Raw genomic sequence first — 21993 nt, forward strand, 5'->3', positions numbered from 1 at the left:
AAATTTGTTTGTATACAAAAAATTCTCTCTTTAATACAAGACCAAAGAAGATCCATGAGCCGATCCACGACTCGTCCACATACCTGATTCAGGACGTGATTTCACTCACGGTATGGCCTTTTTAGACCCTCCGTGGTGACCGTAGACAGTCCCCCACCACCGGCGCACTGTTACCCCTCTCGTATTTTCCTTAATCTGGAAGACCTATATTTGTTTGCTTTAAAAAAATTCTCTCTTTAACACAGGACCAAAGAAAATCCATAATCCGATCCACGACTCGTCCGCATATCTGATTCAGGACGTGATCTTAAAGGCCTGGCCTTTGTAGACCCTCCGTGGCGACCGTAGACAGTCCCCCCCCCCCCCCCCCCCCCCCCCCCCCCCCCCCCCCCCCCCCGCCACCAGCGCACTGTTACCCCGCTCGTATTTTCCTTAATCGGGAAAACATATATTTGTTTGTTTGAATCAAACAAATTCTTTCTTTGATACAGGGCCAAACAAATATCTTATTGGTTCAAACAAACATTTGTTTGATTCAAACAAAACATTGCTTCACTCAAATAAATGTTATTTGAATTGAACAAATTTTCTCTTTAATATAGGGAAAAACAAATGTTTAACTCAAAGAAACATTTTTGTTAATTCATGAATTAATAATAAACTCTTTTTGAAGTGAGTGTCTTATTTATGAACGCAGAATAGTATCTAGAAAATTGTTTCAACATAAAAATACCAACATAATTTTTATTTTTTGTCAACATTAAATTTAATTATAATGGTCATAAAGGCAACAAAAAAAACAGTTTCCCCCATTTTTCTTTTCCAAAAGTATTGAGGGAAGTTGTATACCAAATTTGTGGATCTATCAGAACTAGACTTTTCTGTTTTTCAGTTTTTTTTTTTTTTTGAATAAAATACCATTTTAAAAGAAAAGTTAAAAACTAAATGATAAAATTGCTTAAATATGTAAACAATAATATAAAAAATATAGCTGATTATAAATGGATGCTGTAAGTCCTTTTTACCTGAATAATATTAAAGAGGCTAGTGAAACTCTTGAATTGAACATTTAAAAAATAAACAATATGTTTACTTAAAAGAGGGAACATTGACAATTAAAGAAATGTCTTACGTAAAAGGGGCAAAATTAAAAAAGTAATAATTTTTTGGGTAAGAAAAGGGATATTTTATGAAGTAAACCATTTTTAGGGTTAAAAAACGTTAAATTTGAAAAGTAAACACTTTTTCGACTTGAAATTGGAAAAATTAAACATTTAAACAAATAATTGACTTGAAAGGAGCAACATTTTGAAAATTAACCAATATTGGAAAAATGTAAACTATTTATTATCTTGGAAGATTTAAAATGTGAAAGACAGTTCAGCTTGAAAGGAGGTAAATTTAAAAAGTAAACAATTTGTCGACTTGAAAAAAAGAAAATTAAAAATGTAAACAACAGTTTGAATAAATAAACCATTCTTCGTTATAAAACGTAAGCTTTAATTGAAATATTTTCAAAGTAAAATTGAAAGTGGGTAAATTAAAAAAGTGAATAATTATTTTGCTTAAAAACGGTTAAATTTGAAGAGCCAAAAAAAAATTTTAACTTGGAATAGAGAAAACTTAAAAATTAAATTATTTTTCGACTCAAAAGGATGAAAAACTGTAATGGCAAAACATTATTTGATTTAAAAAAAAAGGAAAATTAAAAATTTAATAATTTTTTATTTGGAAAATTTATAATTTTCACAACAAAACATTTTTCTGTTTGAAAGAGCTAAAATTTAAAAAAAAAACATAACTAACTTTTCGTCTTCGAGAAGTGGAAAATTGACAATGTAAACAAATTTCACATTTAACGTGATAAAGTTTTAAATTCAAACCATTTTTTGATTTGGAAAAGTGTAAATTTGAAAAAAGTATTCAAATTTTCGACTTGGTAAAGGTAAAATTTATCAAGTACAAATTTTCAAATTAAATTTTATAAATAAACAATTATTTTGCTTAAAATGGGGTGAATTTTAAATGTGAAAAATGTTTACGTACATAAGAGGATAAAATGAAAATTTTAACAAGTGTTTTGTTGAAAAGGGATTAAATTAAGAGGGAAACAATTTTCCGACTTGAAAAAAGGAATATTGACAAATTAAATAATTTTTTTGTTTAAAAAGGGATCCATTAATAAAGTTAAATATTGTCTTCCCTAAAAGAGCGTAAACTTAAAATGTGTCTTAAAGAAAGTTTTTACTTAGAAGGAATAAATGGAAAATTTAATTAATTGTTCAACTTGAATTGAGGTTAATTTAGAAATTAAACAATGTTTTGACTTATGGGAGGCTAAATTCAAAATGTAAATAATTGTTCAACTTGAAAGGGAGTAAACCTAAAATGTAAACAATTTTTTGACTTTAAAGAGGGAAAATTAGAAATTTAAAGGACTTATCGCCTTGAAATGAGGACAATTTTAAAAGTAAAGAATCTTTCGCCGGTAATCTTTTTCGGCGGTGAACTTTAAAAGTAAAAAATGTTTTGGTTTTGAAGAGGGTAAATAAAAAATGTAAACAATGGATCACCTCAAAATGGTATCAATTTAAGAAGTAGACATTTTGATTAGCAAAAAAGAAAATTGAAAATGTACACAAATATTCGGCTTGAAGGGGGAGGGGGGGTAAATCTAATATGTAAACATGTTTCGACTTGCAAGAAGGTAAATTTGAAAAGCAAGCCATTTTTCGATTCAGAGAAGGGTTAATTGATCAATTGAACATTTTTTTAACTGGAACGAATATAAATTAAAAAAGTAAACAATTATATTGGCTGAAAGTGGGTACATTTGTAAAGTTGTGTACTTTACAAATGTACCCACTATTGATTTGCAAAAGAAAACATTGAAACTGCAAACAATTATTTTTCTTGAAAGGCAGTACATTAAAAAATGAAAAATATTTTTACTTTGAAGAGGGCAAATTGAAAATTTAAACAATTGTTCGGTCTGAATGGCGGTAAAATTTAAAAGGGAAAAATGTTTTGACTCAAAAGAGGGTGAATAGAAAAAGTAAAAAATGGTTCACCTCAAAAGGGGGTCAATTTGAGAAGCAGAGAATATTTTGATTTAGAAAATATGAAAATTGAAAATGTAAAGAAATGTTCAGCTTGAAAGAGGGTAAATTGAAAAAGTAAACAATTGTTTAGCTCGAAAAGAGGTAATTCTGATAAGTAAACAACTTTCGACTTGCAAGGTAGTACATTTAAAAAGCGAACCATTTTTCGATTTCGAGGAGGCTAAATTGATAAATTAAACAATTTTTCTGCTCAAAGGGGTGTAAATCAAAAAAGTAAACAATTATGCTGCCTGAAAAGTGATGAATTTGGAAAGTACACAATGTTTTGATTTGCAAAAGAGAAAATTGAAACTGCAAACAGTTGTTTTTCTCGAAAGGCAGGGCATTAAAAAAGTAAAAAAAGTTTTCACTTTGAAGAGGGTGCGAATTGAAAATGTAAACGATTCTTCGTTTTGAATGTCAGTAAATTTAAAAAGGAAAACATTTTTTGACTTAGAAGAGGGTAAATCGAAAATGTAAACAATGGTTTACTTCAAACGGGGGTGAATTTGAGAAGTAGACAATATTTTGATTTGCAAATTAGAAAATTGAAAATCTAAACAAATTTTCGGCTTGAAAGGGGGTAAATTGAAAAAGTAAACAAATGTTTCGCTTGAAAAGAGGTAAATCTAATAAGTAAACAACTTTCGACTTGCAAGATGATAAATTTAAAAAGGGGACAATTTTTCGATGTCGATGAGGGAAAATTGATACCTTATCGATTTTTCGGCTGGAAAGGGAGTAAATTCAAAAAGTAAACAATTATGTTTTTAGAAAGGGGGTCGATTTGGAAAAGTACACAATGTTTTGATTTGTGAAATAGAAAATTAAATATGTAAACAATTGTTCCTTCTGAATAGCCGTAAATTTAAAAAGGAAAAAATGTTTTGAATTAGAAGAGGGTAAATTGAAAACTTAAACAATTTTTCAGCTCAAAAGAGGGTCAATTTAAGAAGTAAACAACATTTTGATTAGCAAACGAGAAAATTAAAAATGTAAACAATTGTTCAGCTTGAAAAGGGGTGAATTGAAAAGATAAACAATTATGTAGTTCGAAAGGGGATAACTCTAATAAGTAAACCATTTTTCGATTGAGAAAAGGGTAAATAAAAATTTTTAACGACTTTGCCTTGAAAAGAGGACACTCTTAAAAGTAAATAATTGTTTGGCTTGAAAGGGGGTAAATTTACAAAGTAAGCCATTGTTTTGCTTAAATGGGGTTTCAATTCCAAAAGTAAAGGATGTTTTGACTTGGGAAAGGAGAAATTGAAAATGCACACAACTTTTCAGCTTGGAAGGGGTTAAATTCAAAAAGTAAACAATTTTTCGACTTTGAAGAGAAAAATCTTTAAAAGTCAAGCTTAAAAAGGGGAAATTTTTTCATCGCCTTAACTATGACGTAGAAAATAGTTAGCGCTCTGCTATGCAATACTTCCATGAGGCTACATTCTATAACGACTGGCCACTTACGTAATGAAAGTGATCTCACATTGTGGGTGGGGACTTACAATGTGTGTCGCCATTGCATTGGTAACAAAATGTGTCCAAAAAGCCCCAAGAACCATACCACGATTACCTCATCGTTCTTTCTGTGGAGAACTTATATTAAGAAATCGAGAAAATCTGCAAATTGTTTCCGGTCTGACCGCGGCGCGAAAAAAAAAGAGAGAGGTAAGGTTGTTTTGCACTTTTATTTTATCATCAGTGCTCAGCCGAAGGTCATTAAGTGTTGTATAAGCTAGGAGTCTAGTCTAGACCCATATATAATTCATTTCCTTTATTTATGCTCATATTACTCATATAACCGAGCGGACCGAATCCTTCGTAAGTGGAATTGAATGCAAAATAAAATTAGTGGGTGAGGAAAATAACTCGCTTCAAGATTTATCATAATATCGATGATTCTGGTATTTATAAACAAATATTAAACAATCAGGAGAAATAATTTACAAAGCGAAAATGTATAATTTATCATGATCACGATTTCTTTAAATAAACAAGTTGTAAAATCAGCTAGCGAAAATTTAATCAAATCAGCCATGGTTTTCAGAAACTAAAGTGAGTCTGAAATGAAAAATTGTGAAAGAATGACCTTGGATACTAATGGGCCCGCCTGGAGAGCTTTGCGTGATGACTTTGTAAAACTCTTCACCTGGGCTGCTTGCTAGAGAGATTGATCAGCGACCTGGGTCACATTGTTGCGGATTAAACGTGTTATTTACAAAAAGGACACGGCAATTCTAGATTAATCTAAAAATGAACTTCAATGTTTATTTAAACTATTATTCTTTGGCGTATAAATTATCAAAATTCCTATTTATTTATTGTAGGCTTTACAGTATTTCTCCTTGCCTGGTTTAAATTAAAAGAGCAGAATAAGAAAGTAAAACTATTTTTGGTTAAAAGTTAATTTTTTTTTTCTTGAAAATTAATCTTCTTTGTTGAAAACCTAATTTACTGTTAAAAATTGAAAACTATTTTTTTGAAAATTTATCCTTTTGGCTTGAAAATTGAACATTGTGGATCTTTTGTTCAAATTTTCCTCTTTTTTCGTTAAAAACGCTTTAAAACGTTTTGTTGAGAATTAATATTTTTTGTTTTGTTTAATTGAACCCGGCTTTAAATCTGATATTAACTATTATAAAAAGAAAATATAACCATTCCATTCTTTATCCAAAATCTATCTTTTTAGCTGAAACTTCGACTATTTAGTTGAAACTTTATTTATTCTGTTCAATAATCGCAGTTTTTGGAAAAAATTAATCTTCCTCGTCGAAAATTCATTTTTTGTTAGGAAATTAAATTATTCTGTTGAAAATTCAAGAATCGTAATAAAAAATTTTCTTCTCTAGGTAAAAATTCAAATGTTTAATTTTTTCGCTAAGCCATTAATTTTTTTGTTGAATTCAAGTGTATCTAATTCAAAAATATAATAATAGAACACAAAATAAATTCCAACTATTGTTGGTTAAAAGTCAATTCTTTTTGGTTAAAATTTTCTTTTTGAGAATCAAATTCAACGATTTTATATCAACTATTAAATTCTTCATAAAGCATTTGTTCATTGAAAAATTATCATTTTGTTGAAAATCCGATTTTTTTGTTCTTAACAATTAATCTTTTGAACCGAAAATTCAAGCATTCAATTTTTTTCAAAATTAATCTTGTTTAGTTGATAATTTAACCATTTCGTCGAAACGTCATTTATTTTGCTAAACAACCTTTGTTTTTGGTGAAAAATTAATCTGTTTCATCAAAATTTAGTTTTTTGATAGGAAATTTAATTATTCTGCTGAAATTCAACGATTTTTATAAAAATTCATCATTTATGTTTAAAAATTCAAATATTTGTTTAAAAAGCCCTGATTTTCGGGGTTGAAAATGTAACTATTTGGTAGAAAACACAAAAATTTGGTCGAAAATTAACTTTTTAGCTAAGCCTTTTTGGTTAAAAATTTAACCGTAATATTGACAATTAATTTTTGGTTCAATTAAAATTTTTTTATTATGGATCAATACAATTTTAAGAACATTTTTCCCTTTTGTTTCAATTCATATTTTTTGGTTTAAAAAATTGGTTTTCGTTTTTTATTGAAAATTTACCTTTTAAAAAAATTGTTCAGGATTTAACCATTTTTTTTTAAATCATCGTTTGTAGTGGAATTCACTTGTTTTTTATTTAAAAACAAAATATTTTTTGATTGCCATATCAACAAATACATTTTTATTCGATGATTAACTTTTTTAACAAAAGATTAAGCTACTCCATTTTTTGTTGAAAATTTATCTTTTTTAAATAAAATTTTAACTATTTGTTTGAAAAATAGTTTTTCTAGAATTATTTTTTTAACTGAAAATTTAACTTTTACATTTTTAGTTAAATCTGTCGTTTTTACTTTAAACTTGATCAGTTCCGTAGAAAATTACGCTGTTCATTTTTGTTAATTTATCAATTTATTTGAATATTAAACTATTTTTTAAAATAATATACTTTTGCTTCAAATGTTAGGAATTTAAAACATTTAAAATTAAATTTAAATTGTACTTGCTGAATAAGTTTCTTTTTTTCATTCGAAGACTTTAATTTTTATTTAAAATACAAAAAAATATTAACTTAATTTTTTCAATTCAAATCCTTCTTTCAACTTAAGTTTAATTTCACACTGAACTCTAATTGCCTTAAAAATGTGTAAATTATTTTTTAAATCTTATATTTAATTTTTTTATATTACAAATTCTAAAATGAAGATAAGCTATTTTTAAGTTAGCATCAGTAAGATCTCACTGATTCAACAACTTGACCAAATATTTTGTACATACTTCGTTCGCTCATAAATTAAATTTATTTAAATTAATTTAACAGAAAAAATGTAAAAAATTTATCTTGCACTATTCGCTCATTTCCATCGACACGAAAATTAAAAACAATTTAATTATTTTTCGGAAAAAATTAATTTACTTTACAATTTGTATTTGTATTTGGGTTAACTCATTTAAAAATTTAAGCTAGCATGTAGAAAATTTATTGTAATTAAATATGTTCGAGTTTTGATATAATAAAAGTTTCAAGCGTTTACTTCTTTTTGCTTTCTTCAAATAAAATCAATAATAGTAAATAAATAAAAAATAGCGAAGAATATGAAACTAGAGAAAAAACATGTTTGAACAGAAATTCAATTAAATCCTCGAGTATATCAGAAAGTTGTTTTAATACTGTCTTTACTATGTTGATTTAGACTAATTACAATAATTTATTCCTGCTCCTTTTTCTACGTATCGCGAAAAAAGTTAAGTAAACGTCTTGCGTAATCACGTGCTTCGATTTAATAAATAAACTCACCCATAATTTGTACTCGCTTATAAATTTAGATAATTTAAAAATACGCTTCAAATGAAAATTCTTGTCGAAAAATTTATTATATCATGAAGTTTTTATATCAAACGTATTAAAATTATTTTAATCGCCGTTTCATTATTAACAATACAAGTAAAATACGGGAAATAATTTAAATTTACTCTTGACTTTAGATTCCGAAATTTTGATTATAGTGATTAAAACAGTTTATATTTTTAGTTGTTTTCTTTTGTTTTTTTAGTTTGTTGTTAATAAATGTGGACACTCGGTAGTGCTGAAAATAATTTCACTCTTCGGAACTAATATTGACAGGTCTAGCCGTTATCTGTATTGTCGTCAACTATTTCTTATCGGGTCTCCAACAAAGTTGCTAAATGTGTGAAAGAGGGACACTCAAATAAAACTATGTAGAAATGTCTTATCGATTTATGACAACATGTGACAATTATAACGTTACTCAAGTTGTAAATATCGAATCAAATAGCCATTAAAACTGCACTTCCATCAGAAGAAATGATTCTTCGTTTCAAGGAAAATTTCTTTAAATTAAAGAAAAATATTTATTGACTTTGACTCAAACAAAATTTTCTTTGATTTCAAGAAATTTCTTCTGATTCAAACAAATTTGTTTGGTTCAATATTTTTTCTACATGTTCGCGCAAATGAGGCAATCGTAATAAGAAGACCATTTTTAAACGTGAAAAAATTATAAATTTTGTTTGAAAATTAATTTGAAGCTGGAGTCTTCAAATGGAAAAAAAATTTAGAAAATTCAAGATCAAAGAGAATCCAAAATTCACTAAAATTTAAAACTTTTTAAATTCCTAAAATTTCATGAGCATAGCATTTTCAAAAGAATTGATGAATTTTTAACCAAATATTTTAATTATTAACTAAAATGATGATTTTTTAACAAAATTGTTTAAAGCATGAATTAAGGAGATGATTTTTCAACTACAATAATTACTTTTTAACCAACAAATAAATTTTTAACAAAGTAGTTCAATTTTATTTCAACTAAAAAATATATTATTTTATACCAAAAGTAGAGGAGGGCAACAAATAAAGACAAATTTTCAACACAGTAGTCGAATCGGAAACCAAAAAAATTAACTTTCAACCAAACAGATGAATTTTTAATAAAAAATTTTCTTTTAAAAGAAATATTGGAATTTCCAACGAATGGGGTAAATTTTGAAGCAAAAAAGATTTTTGAGTCAAAAAAAAAAAAAGAAAAAACCAATTATTGAATTTTCAAGTCAAAAAGGCGAATTTTCAACAAAATAATGTCGTTTTAAACTTAAAGAGTTAAATTTTCAACCAAAAATGGAATAGTTAAATTTGCAAAAAAAAAATTAATTTTTGAAAAATAATAACACAAAATTTCAATCATTAACCAAAATAAAATCATTTTTAACCAAACAAATGAATTTTGAAAAAAAAAATTCAATTAGAGAAAGGGACAAATTTTCAATCGAATTGTTATATTATGAAGCCGAATGAATCCATTTTTAACAAAAAAGTTTCTTTTTGAACAAATATTTGAATTTCCAACGAAAGAGGTGAACTGTGAAGCAAAAAAGATTATTCAGTTAAAAAAGAAAAATAATACAACAAATTATTGCATTCTCAAACCAAAAAGATGAATTCTTCACAAAATAATGAAGTTTTAATTTTGAATAGTTAAATTTTCGACCGAAAATAGAATAGTTAAATTTGCAAAAAAAAAAATGAGAAATAAAAAATGTGATATAGTAAAATTTTCAGGTAAATAAATTCATTTTTGACAAAAAAAGGAATTTTAAACACAATATTTGAATTACCAAACAAAAAAAAATTCATTTTCAACAAAAATGTTGAATTTTCAAACCGTTACTTAAATTTGCAAAAAAAAAGTTCATTTTCAACCAAGTAGTTGAATTTTCAACTGAAATAGATCAACTTTCATTAAAAAATGGATTAAGTAAATTTGTGGTTCAAAAATTAGTTCTCTACATTAGCACAGATTATTAGCCAAAAAAAAAATTAAATTTCTACCGAAACGTTGAATTTTTAAGCAAAAAAATGTTCAGCCAAAGAAGAAAAAATTTTTCAAGCCAAATAAACGATTTTTTAAATAATAGACTAATGTTTAATCAAATAGTTGATTTTACAACTAAAATAAATACAATTTTAATCAAAAAATGGAATATTAAAATTTTCAGAAAACAAAACTAAGATTCAGCAACAAGAAATTAACAAATAAGTTTTCAACCGAACACTTGAATTTTTAAGCAAAAGAGATTTTTCAGGCAAGAAAAAATGGAAATTTTAAACAAATTATTGAATTGTGTAGACAAGAAGACAAACTAAAACAAAAAAGTCAAATTTCAACTAAAAAGGTGCAATTCAACCAAAAAGACGAAATTTCAACTTTTTTGAGCCAAAGCAAATTCTTTGGCTAAAAGAAATTGTTTTTTTATTCTACTGAAAGTTATTTTTGATGAAATTAGAAAAAAAGATGTTAAGGAAACAGTTTCTTTAATTCAAGCTAAGAATTTTGCTGGGCGTTGATTTAAATAAAATTTCTTTGAATCAAAGAAAAATATTGATTGGTTCTCAGTCAAAAAAAGTTTCTTGAAATTCTTGTCAAAAAAAAAAAAATAAAAAACGAACAAATTAACTTTCAATAAAACATTTGATTATATAACAAAAGAAGATTTCCTGAGTGTTTATTCAAATAAAATTTCTTTCAATAAAGAAAAATATTGATTTTCTTTCAGTTAAAGGTAAGTTTCTTTGATTCAAAGAAATATTTTTTTAAATTAAAGAACTTGTTTTTTGTTGCAATAAAATTTAGTCTTTAATTGCAAATAATCTCTTTCGTTTTCTACATTTTTAAGTTATTCTGGATTAATTTAAAAAAACAGATTTTAAAGAAACCGTTTCGTTAATTCAAGACAACAATCTTTGTGAGCGTTGATTTAAATAAAATTTTAAAGATTTTCCAAGTGTTGATTCAAACAAAATTTCTTTGAATTAAAGAAAAATATTAAATGGTTCTCACTCAAAAAAACGTTTATTTGATTTAAAGAAATTTTATGGTTCACAAGATCAGTTTCTTTAATTCAGGACAAATAATTAAAAAATGGAATCAAAAATGAAATTGATAACATTTTTGTTGGAACAATAATTTTAAAAAAAAATAATAACAAATTAACTTTCAACAAAATAGTTGAATTTTAAATCAAAGATAAATTTTGATTGGCTCTCAATCAAAGAAAAGTTTCTTTATCCAAAAAAATATCTTTTTATTCAAAAAACTGAATTTTTATTCCAATAAAAATTAGTCTTTAATTACAAACAATTTCCTTCACTTTCTTCATTTTTAAGTTATTTTTGATGACATTAAAAAAAATAGGTTAAAGAAACAGTTTCTTTAATTCAAGGCAATTAATTTGAAAATTTAACCAAACATGGAACGGATAAAATTTTGTTGGAAACAAGTAATTTTCATTTTAAAAAAAGAAATAATAATAACAACAAATGAACAAATTAACTTTCAACAAAACAGTTGAATTTTTAACCAAAGAAGATTTTTCGAGTTTTGATTCAAACAAAATTTCTTTAAATAAAAGAAACATATTGATTGTCTTTCAGTCAAAGAAAAGTTTCTTTAATTAAAAGAAAAATATCTTTTATTCAAAGAACTGGTTTTTTCTTCCAATGAAAATTAGTCTTTAATTACAAATAATTTCCTTCACTTTTAAATTATTGTTAATTATATAAAAAATTGTATAATAAATAATGTTTCTTCAACAAAGAATAATATTTTTTATAGCATAGACAATGTAAAATGTAACCGTATCGGGTCGGAGAGCAATGGAATATGAAGTAATAGAATTCGGGTCGAGCGATAATAACCATCTACCACTTTCACTTTACGCTAACGCCACTCGAAAATCCAACACGTTTCAGTGAAATGAAATGTTTTCATGAATTTCGTAATTTCTCAACTAGAGACCTAAACACTTTCCAACTAGTTTACGGTTACGGAAATTATCATTGTCTCCATTATGAAGCAAGTGTTTAATCCATAATTATATATTATTATTTACGTTTAAAATTAAATTCAGACTAAAATTATTGTAAGAAAAATATTATTTTTATTATTTATTAATGTAACATTTTCCGCGAATAAAAAGTTTCTTTTATAATTATATTTTCGAAATATATAATTACGTAATTAAAAATTAAGCGCTAAACATACTTAATTAGTCATTTCACAACAATTTCAACAATTTTCCACAATTTTCAAACACAAATATCAATTTTCAACTAATATGACGAACCGCCTAACAAAATAATTTTATTAGCAATATAGTTTACCTTTTAACCAAGTAGTTAAATTTTTAATTTTTCACGTTTTTTAAAAATATTTTTATTTTAAACAAAAAACAATTCACCTGAACCAAGAAAAACGAATCTTAAAAAAAAATAGAGCAATTTTTTATTGAATAGTTGGATAGTAAACCAAGAAATGAATTTTTAAGATGAAAGTTTACTTCAACCCAAAATGTCGATTTTTCAACAAAACAATGAAATTTTCTAACAAAAACGTGAAACTTTAAAAAAATGAAGTTTAAGAAAATAATTTAACTTTGAGACAAATAGGTAAATTACCAACAACAAGATGACTTGTCGATAGCAAATGTAATAGTTTATATTTTAACAAAAAATATTTTTATTTAAAAAGTAACGTAGTTGAACTCAAAAAACGAAATACGAATTTTCGACCAGCCAATTTCTTAACTAAATACTTGTATTTTGAAAAAAAAAGGGTTGATCAGGAAACAAGAAAAGTATCCATCAATTGTTGAGCTTACGAGCAAAAAAAATAATAAAAATTTTAATTTTCATGACATGTGATTTCTTTTTCTACCAAATAGTTGAATTTTTTACCAAACAGATGAATTTTTCAACAGAAAGTGAAATTTTATTCCAAATAGTTGAATGTTTTACCAGAAAGTTGAAGTTTTAAACAAATAGTTAAATAATCTACGAAACAGTTAATTTTTTTAACAAATGGTTCCATTTTTAACGAAGTAGTTGAATTTCTAAACAAATAGTTGAATTTTATAGCAAACAGATGAATTTTTAAACAAACAGTGAAATTTTGTACGAAATAGTTCAATCTTCTAACAAAAAGTTGAATTTTCAAACAAAAAGTTGAATGCTCTACCAAACAGACAAATTTTTAAACAAATAGTTTCATTTTCAACCAAATATTTCATTTTTTAAAATAAATAGTTGAATTTTCTAGCAAACAGAGAAACTTTTAAACAAATAGGGAAATGTTATGCCAAATTATTGAATTTTCTACCAAAGAGTTAAAATTTTTAAACAAATAGTTAAATTTTCAACCAAAATTGTCGAATTTGAAACAAATAGTTGAATATTCTACCAAACAGTTAAACTTTTAAAGAAATAGTTGCATTTTTTAACGAAATAGTTGACTTTTTAAACAAATAGTTGGATTTTCTACCAAAAAGGTGAATTTTTAAACAAAGAGTTGAATTGTCTACTAAATAGATGAAATTTTGTACGAAATAGTTGAATGTTCTACCAAATATTTAATTTTTTAACCAAATAGTTGAATTTTCTACTGAACAGTTAAATCTTCAACCAAATGGTTGAATTTTATATTAAACAGTTAAATTTTTTACTAAATAGTTGAATTTTCAACCAAATAAATTAATTTGCCATCAAATAGTTGAAAAGTCCACCAAATAGATCGATTTTTAAACAAAAAGTTGAATTTGTAAACAAATAATTGGATTTTCAACTAAATACTTAAATTTTCTACCACACAATTCAGTTTTTTTTATTAAATAATTGACTTTTCTACCAAACAAATCAATTTGCAAACCGAAAGAACATTTTTTTACAAAACAGTAAAAACTTTAAGACAAAAGGACTAATAGCTGTATTACTAACCAAATATTTAGGATGATTTTCTACAAAAGAAAATATGGGTTTCAACCTGAAAATAGGAAATTCTGACCTGACATTAAATTTTCAGCCAAATAGTTGCATTTTCAACGAAACGGATGAAACGGATGAATCAACTTGCAACCAACAATGTTTGGGTTCTTTTAACTTATTAGGTTCCATCAATTTATTTCGAATTTAGTTAGAAAAACGAAAAAAACAGTGGAAAAGATTATAAATCCTGCAATAAACAAATAAAAATGTTGATAATTCATAGACTAAAAAATGTTGAGAATTGTGCTTAGAAAAAAAAAAATTCCCTTTTTAATTTGGATTACACAAAGCATGTCGGACTACGCAACAATTTAAGGCCCTGGAGTTTCTAGGTGCCTGTGGAGTTGTAGACTTTAAGACTTTAAGTTTAGTCTGTAGACTTGATCGTTTTATCACACCTAGTAGTAGCGCTTGTTATGCTTGTCTCGCCACGTGCACTAACACAGTCACGTTACGTCAGTGAGGCGAAGTGAGTTTCTGTCTGTGGCCCCTCTCGAGTCTTGGGCCTTACAGGCGTGCGCGGGGTCCGGACGAATATAAACGCGATATAGATGAAAATGAAAGTGAAAGGAAAGGAAGGGAAGGTAGAAAGGGTTCGCGCACTCGCTTCACTCGCGTCGCCCCCTCTCTCGCTTCACCCCTTCTCACTCGTTCCGTTCAGGCCCTCGCTTCGCCCCCTCTCTCTTGCTTCTGAGGTCCCGAGAACTGAACTGGGACCAACAGGCCCACGTTTTACAATCGCCACGAGACACATCGAAGAAATGAGAAACCGGGACCGGGTTATTCTACTCAATTCTACTTTTCTCGTACCTAAGTCGATTCACAACGGCGCCCACTGGTGCAAAGGGTACTTGCGGTATTACTATATTTCATGGAAATATTACACTTTCAAAATATCAAGGTGAAAGTACGATTCGTTTGGGACTATATTTCATAATGTATGCTGTATACTGTATAGCATAAGGTTCACATTTTAATGCCTCTGGTATTTAATAACAAACGTGTGTCTGTTTAGCAATCGCATAATTTATAGAGGGAAAATAATGCTGTTCTACCTACTAGAAAAGAAATGTGATATTTATTATTTTATAACCTTTGAAATTATCAGGGTGACCGAAGAACTTCATTTTCAAAATTCCCGGACTTTTTTTTCATTTTTCTCGTGGCAATTTTTCATTTTCGCTTACCGTTATTCTAAAAATACCAGTCATCTTATGCTTGTAATTTTTTTAACACTGAATCTTTTATCAACAAAATAAAATAATCTCAGAAAACAATTTTAAATTTAAAAAATTTATTTCATCCAAAAATGATGACTTTTCTACCATTAAAGATGAACTTCCAATTCAAAAGAAAAAATTGTTAAGTAAACAGTTGAATTTTCGGTGAAAAATGGTGAATTTTTACTAAAACACTGAAATTTTTCAGAAATTAATTAAATTCCGAACAAAATGTTAGAATTCTTAACCAAACAGCTACATTTTAAACTACACAAATAAACTTTCAACCTGGAAAATTAATTTTCTAATAAGAAGAAAATTTTCAACCAAAGAGATGAATTTTTAACAAAAATGCAAATTTTTTAACGAATTAGTGCAATTTTTAAATAGTTCAAATTTTAGCCGAATAGCTAAAATTTGAAATAACAACGATGCATTTTCAATCAAGAAAGATAAATTCTTAGCCAAAAATAAAATACTTTCATGTTCATTTAGGAAAATTAATTTTATACAAAAAATATAAATTTTCAACAAAACAAGGCAAAGTTTCAACCAAATGTAAAAAATTTTAATTTCCTGGGAGAAAAAACATTATTTTTCAACAAAATAGTCATTCATTAAACTAAAGATATGAATTTTCAACAAAATAGTAGATTTTTTAACCAAATGGCTGACATTCAAATCACACAAATGAACTTTTATCCAGGAAAATTAATTTTCTAACAAAAGAACAATTTTCAACCAAAGAGATGAATTTTCAACAAAAATGTAACATTTTTAACGAAACAGTGCAATTTTTAACAATATCATGCATTTAAAAAAAATCATGCCATTTGCAACAAAATAATAGAACTTCCATTTGAATAGTTGAATTTTTAGCCAAATAGCTCAATTTTAAACTACAGAGATAAATTTTAAAACATAAAAGATAAGTTCTCAATAAAAATAAAATAGTTTCATTTCCAACCAAAAAAATTAATTTTATACCAAAAATGTAAATTTCAAAGAACTTAGATTAATTTTTAACAAAACAAAATAAATTTTTAAAAAAGTAAAAAGTTCAATTTCCTGAACGAAAAAAACATTAGATAAATTTTCAACTGAAATGAACAATTTTAATTCAATTTTTTAAATTTATTATTATTTTTTTAATTAAATCTTTATTTGAATAGTTTAACTTTTAGCCGAACAGCTACAGTTTTAATCTAAAAATATCAATTTTCAGACAAGAAAAATAAGTTCTCGACGAAAAATAAAATAGTTTCATTGTCAACCAAAAAGATTAATTTTATACAAAAATATTAATTTTCAATAAAACAAGGTAAATTTTCAACCAAAACTAAAAAAGTTAGGTTTTCTGGAAGAAAAAAAATGGGGTTTCAACAAAATATTTAATCATTAAATTGTAGAGATGAATTTATAACTAAAATAATGGATTTTTAACAAAATAATGTAATTTTTTAACGAAATAATTAAATTCATAATAAAAAGTTAAATCTTTAACTAAATTTTAGAATTTTTAACCTACGTAGACGTATCTTAAACAAAAAATAAAACAGTGAAATTTTCGATCAAGAAAATGAAAAAACTATAGTTTCAATTAAAAAAATGAATTTTCACAATAAAAAATTTTTTTAACGAAAGAGGTGTAATCTTTAACAAAAAGTTAATTTCCTGCTAAAATAGTTACATTTTTCGTCCAAAAAGACGAAGTTTCAACAAAACAGTTGAATTTTTCTACCAAACAGGATAACTTTCTAACATAATTGTTTAAATTTTAACCAAATAATAAAATTTATAACTATAAAGATCATTTTAAAGGGGCAGCAACTGCAAAACAAAAAACTTAAATACAAGGAAAATAAGTGATTTTTACTGATTATTTAACATTCAGTTTAATCTTTTTTATTTTTTAAGTCCACAATTTTGTTTAGAAATTCAACTATTTTGTTAAAAAATTGATTTTTTGATGGATTCAACAGGTTTTTATTTTTAATTAAGATCCCTTTGCATTAAATATCAACTAGTACATTTTTTGTTCACAAATCATCTTTTCTGTTTAAAAATTTAACTATATATTTGGTCCCAAATGGAACTCTGTTGTTAAAAATTAATTTTTTTATTGAAGATTCTCATTGCACTTAAAAATTCAGCACTTTGGTTGAAATTTTCACATTTTAAATCATTTAAAATACTACGATAAGAAATTCCAGTGAAGATAAATATTAAACTATATATTCACTGTATTTATGTAAGGAAATTTTTACATCTTAAATCAATTAAACAATTTAGTAAAAACAGAGCCAAACGGTATAACTAATTGCAAAAGCATTCTATTTTTTTAAACCAGACATGTATTAAGTAACTAAATATCTGAGATGTATTTATGTACAATTTGTATAAATTAAAAAAAAAATCAAAGAAAAGGAGACAAAGAAATTATTTCTTTGATCACGAGTTTGTTGCCTTGAAACAACATTCAATAAAATTAGGTAAATTCCCTCAGCGAATAAAATCATAAATAATCCTATTCCTGATTTATGTATCCCTACCGACAAAATCTTCTAAACATGTTTTTTATTTGCTAAGTTAAATCAAGACAAAGCCACAGAAGCGTTTATTCAAAATAATGAATTCAACGAGTGAGTCACGTTTACCCCGAAAGGGAAATGGTTTAATGGTATAATAATAATAATGAATTCCACGCGGAATACCTGTTGATAAGTGTTACCAACCAAGCGAACGAGTCGCCTCGAGTAGACCGGGAATCGATATCTCGCAATCGCGTCAAGAGAGAACACAACAAGAATTTAAAAAAAAGGAAGACGAAGAGGAAGAGCTTCCTCTCTGACTGTGCGAATTGCACGCGTGGATTAACACGACCCAAGATAAGGCGCCAAGGTGGAAAGGGAGGGAGAGAGTGCGAAAAAGGGGCCTGAAGAGGAGGGGGCGAGAGAGAGAGAGAGAGTGGGGAGGAGGCGGAGCTAGAGGAGGGCCCGGTGGGTCTGTTGGGCCCGAGGCTGGCAGGAGATTATGTGGGAAAAAAAGAAGCTAATCAAAAGCGGAAGTGCGCTTCGGCGAATCCCAAGGCCTTGAGAAGCACACTCGGCCGCAGCTTTTAGCTCTTTAATTGCCAACTTCATTTGCTCAGGCCGCCGACGGGACGCGACAGAGGCCCTTTCACCCTTCCACTCTGAAAATTTCGTTGGGACCTTAAGAGGATTTAATTTCCGAGATGGAGATTGTAAGCTTTTCATTTCTTGTCTCTCGTGCATTTCTCTTGAACAAACTTATCTATACAATGCCCGTAGGTTTATGCGGATTCTTAGTTCAGAAATACTACTTTCGAAATTTAAACTTTCTCTAAGGAAAACAGAATTGCAATTTTTAAAATTAAATTCGGGATTAATCAGAATTTTTAATTAATTATTATATTCAGTTTTCTTGTCAAACGAAATTTAATTTTTTAGCTAAGAAATGTTTTGTTTGGAAATTTGCGTATGAAATTAGTTAAAAATTTATAATTGCAATACTTAATTTTTAATTAATTTCCTTGTTAAAATACTATTAATCCTATGGCGCTTTAAATTTCATTTTTAAAGTGTTTCCAAAGGAATTTCCGTGAATCTCATTAATCTGGAAATTGGTTGTACGTAATATTTTTAAACAACATAAAAAAATGTCTTTAATTTTTCACAATTTTTGATCTAAATAATATTATCCTAATTTTTTTTTATGCTTAGTATAATTAATATTATCAAAAGATTTTCTTAAGAACTTAATAGTAATTAATTTTCAAGAAATTCTCAAATCGATTTATTATTTTTTATTTAAATTTAATTTTTGTTATTTAAAGTTTTTAACTAAAAGGAATGACCTTTTATAAAAATTATTGAATTTTAAAAACAATAATTACACCTTCAACCACAAAAGATCAATTCTCAATCAAAAATATTTTAAAAAGCTCATTTTTAACCAAAAAGTTAAATTTTCTACCAAGTAGTTAAAAGTAATTAAAAATAGCAACTGTTGAGCTGAAAATTATACAATTGGATAGAAAATTTGTCTTTTTGGTTAGAAAATTCTGATTCTGTATTCTTTTTTAGAAAAAATATTTTTTGATTGAAGATTCGACTATTCTTGTTGTTGAAAATTCGTCTTTTTAATTGTTATGATCATTTGTATTTATATTAGCTATTATATTTTTCGTTGAAACTTCATTTGGTTAAAAATTCATTTTTAATTCACTTTTTGTTCAAAAATAGTTCAAATTTCATAATTTTTGTTAAATATATAACTATTTTGTTGAAAATTTACCATTTTGGTAGAAAATTAACATTTTTTGTTAAATATACATCTAGCTGAAAATTCAACCATTTGTTGGAAATTAAATTTTTGATAGAAAATTAGTCTTTTTGGATTGAAAATTCAACAATTTAGTTTAAATTTTTTTCTTTCTTGACTAAAAAAACCATTTTTCATGAAAATATCAACTATTTTGTTGAAATTTTATTGTTTCCTATTTTTTGTTTACAAAATTTGTCACTTTTGGTAGAGTGTTGGTTGAAAATTCATCTTTGTGGTTAAAAATTCAACTATTTAGCTGAAAATTTATTCCCTTGGTAGTGGATTAAATTTTTTAGCTGCACATTCAACTTGCCATTTTTGGTTCCAAATTGGGTAAAAGTAAAATTACTTTGCTCAAAATTATTTTTTTTCATTAGAATCATAATTTTAGTTGAAAATTAATTTCTTCGTGAAAAATGTAATTATTTAATTATAAACAATTTTTTGTTTATATAATATTGATCTTCATCCCAGAAAATTTATCTATTTAATAAGAAATTTAACTAGTTGTTTCAAAATGAACTTTTTTGTTACAAATTTATATTTTCAAGTTGAAAATGCAACTTTTTCGTAGAAAGTTAGTATTTTTTGTTTGTAAAAAATTAAACTGTTTTGTTAAAATTTTAATGATTCTAAAATTCATCTCTTTTGGTAGAGATTCTATCTTTTGTTAGTTAAGAATTTAACTATTTGTTTTGAATTTCTCATTTTTCGATGAATTTTTTAGTTTTTTTTTTATTTACTATTAAAACATTTTTTGCTTTAAATATCAAATAATATACGTTATTTTAGAATTCGTCTTTGGGAAGAAAATCTAATTATTTTGTAGAAAATTCGTTTTTGCTTTGATGGAAAATTATTCTTCTTATTTGAAAAAAAAACAATTTTTTAGTACAAAATTGATTCCTTTGGTTGCAAATTTAACTATTTCTTTGAAAACTATTTTTTTCTATAGAGAAATTAATCTTAGTTGTAGAAAATTCATCTCTTTCGTTAAAATTGTAACCATTTAAAAATTAACTTATTTGTTGACAATTCATATTTTCGGGTTGAAAGTGGAATTCTTTTCTAAAAAGTGTATTTCAAAGGATTAATAATTGAAAATTCAACTACTTTATTTTAAAAAATTTTTATATTAACTAATACATTTTTTATTGAGATCTAATATTTTTTATTTAAAAATTCATCTCTTTGGACAACGATCAAAATATTTTCCAGAAGATTCACCATTTTTGGTAGAAAATAATTCTTCTAAGTTTAAAATTCATCTTTTTTGTTGAAAATGCAATATTTTTACCTGTAAAGTTATAAATTTACAGCTTTTAAAATTATATTTATAATAAAGTACCAACTTAATTAATTTTAAGCCAGATTAATTTTAAATAGAAGAATTGATCTATTTCCTTGAAAAATCCCCCTTTTCCAATTTTTTCTTTGTTTCATCTTGTAAGTTGCGGTGGGGGGGGGGGGAATGAGGCAAAATGTGAGTAGTCCGAAATTCGAAAAATTGTAGGCCCTTTTGAATTTGCCCAACCCAAAAACTATCCAAGTCCCATTGTCTTAAATTTGAATTATTTGAACCTGCGCAATGCTGCAAAATTGACTCATTAAATGAGACATGGTTCAGAAGAATTTTATGAATTGTAAAAGATAATTTTTTCCTCGAATATGGCTCCAGGACGCAGAAATCCCATTAGTAAGCCTCCAACGAGGAGGGAATTGTAATCGAGGTGCAATGAACAACAGGTAGTCGGCAGTGAACCAAACCTGCACAGTAGTAGTATACCTGCGTAGTAGTATACCTGCGTAGTAGTATACCCGTTTAGTAGTATACCTGTATATAGTAGTATAGCCGTTACGCACTGGGCGTTAGGTGAAAGGTGAAAGGGTTTAAAGAGAATTTCGATTTTCGAAACAAAATCTAAACTCGAATGCCGAAATTTGAAAAAGGGGGAGAAAACAAGTCTAGACCAATGGTCGCTAGTCTAGACTTTGTTATTGCAAATACAGTATAACTACACTTTATTAGGTAAGCACTAAACTTCTTTACGGGAGGCAGGTGTAAAATTATTACATTTATGTTTAGGCTAAAAAAGAAACTAAATTAAATTAATTTTTTATTTATTTTGTCACACTTATTTTTGTATATAAATTTTCGAATCTTTTAAGCGATGTACTAAAGTTCTTTCAAATTTAGAAATGAGCATTGTTAAACATGATTTGTAAAATCATGGGAAGTATTCCCATTGTTAATTGCAACTAATTTTATCAGATAATTAAAGATGAACTTTAGAAAATAATGCTTTAGGTTAAAATTGTTTATTTAACAATACTTATTAAGAGTTTTATGTTTTTGCTTTCTCTTTAGGTCTCATAAAATTTAAAGGGTTTTAAGGGGGTTTAAGGATTTAAAGATATTTTTAAAAAGTCACTGGATTTTAAAATA

The 21993-nt window shown here is 26.5% G+C and overlaps 1 protein-coding gene across 2 annotated transcripts in view; it reads right to left on the minus strand.

The window, feature by feature from the left end:
- The window catches only part of LOC117178781 (transcription factor Ken 2), a 111206-nt gene that overhangs the window by 72389 nt on the left and 16824 nt on the right, over positions 1-21993 (minus strand). The gene's annotated exons all lie outside the window — the stretch shown is intronic.

This window comes from Belonocnema kinseyi, chromosome 8 (assembly GCF_010883055.1).
Source record: "Belonocnema kinseyi isolate 2016_QV_RU_SX_M_011 chromosome 8, B_treatae_v1, whole genome shotgun sequence".
NCBI classification, from domain to species: domain Eukaryota; kingdom Metazoa; phylum Arthropoda; class Insecta; order Hymenoptera; family Cynipidae; genus Belonocnema; species Belonocnema kinseyi.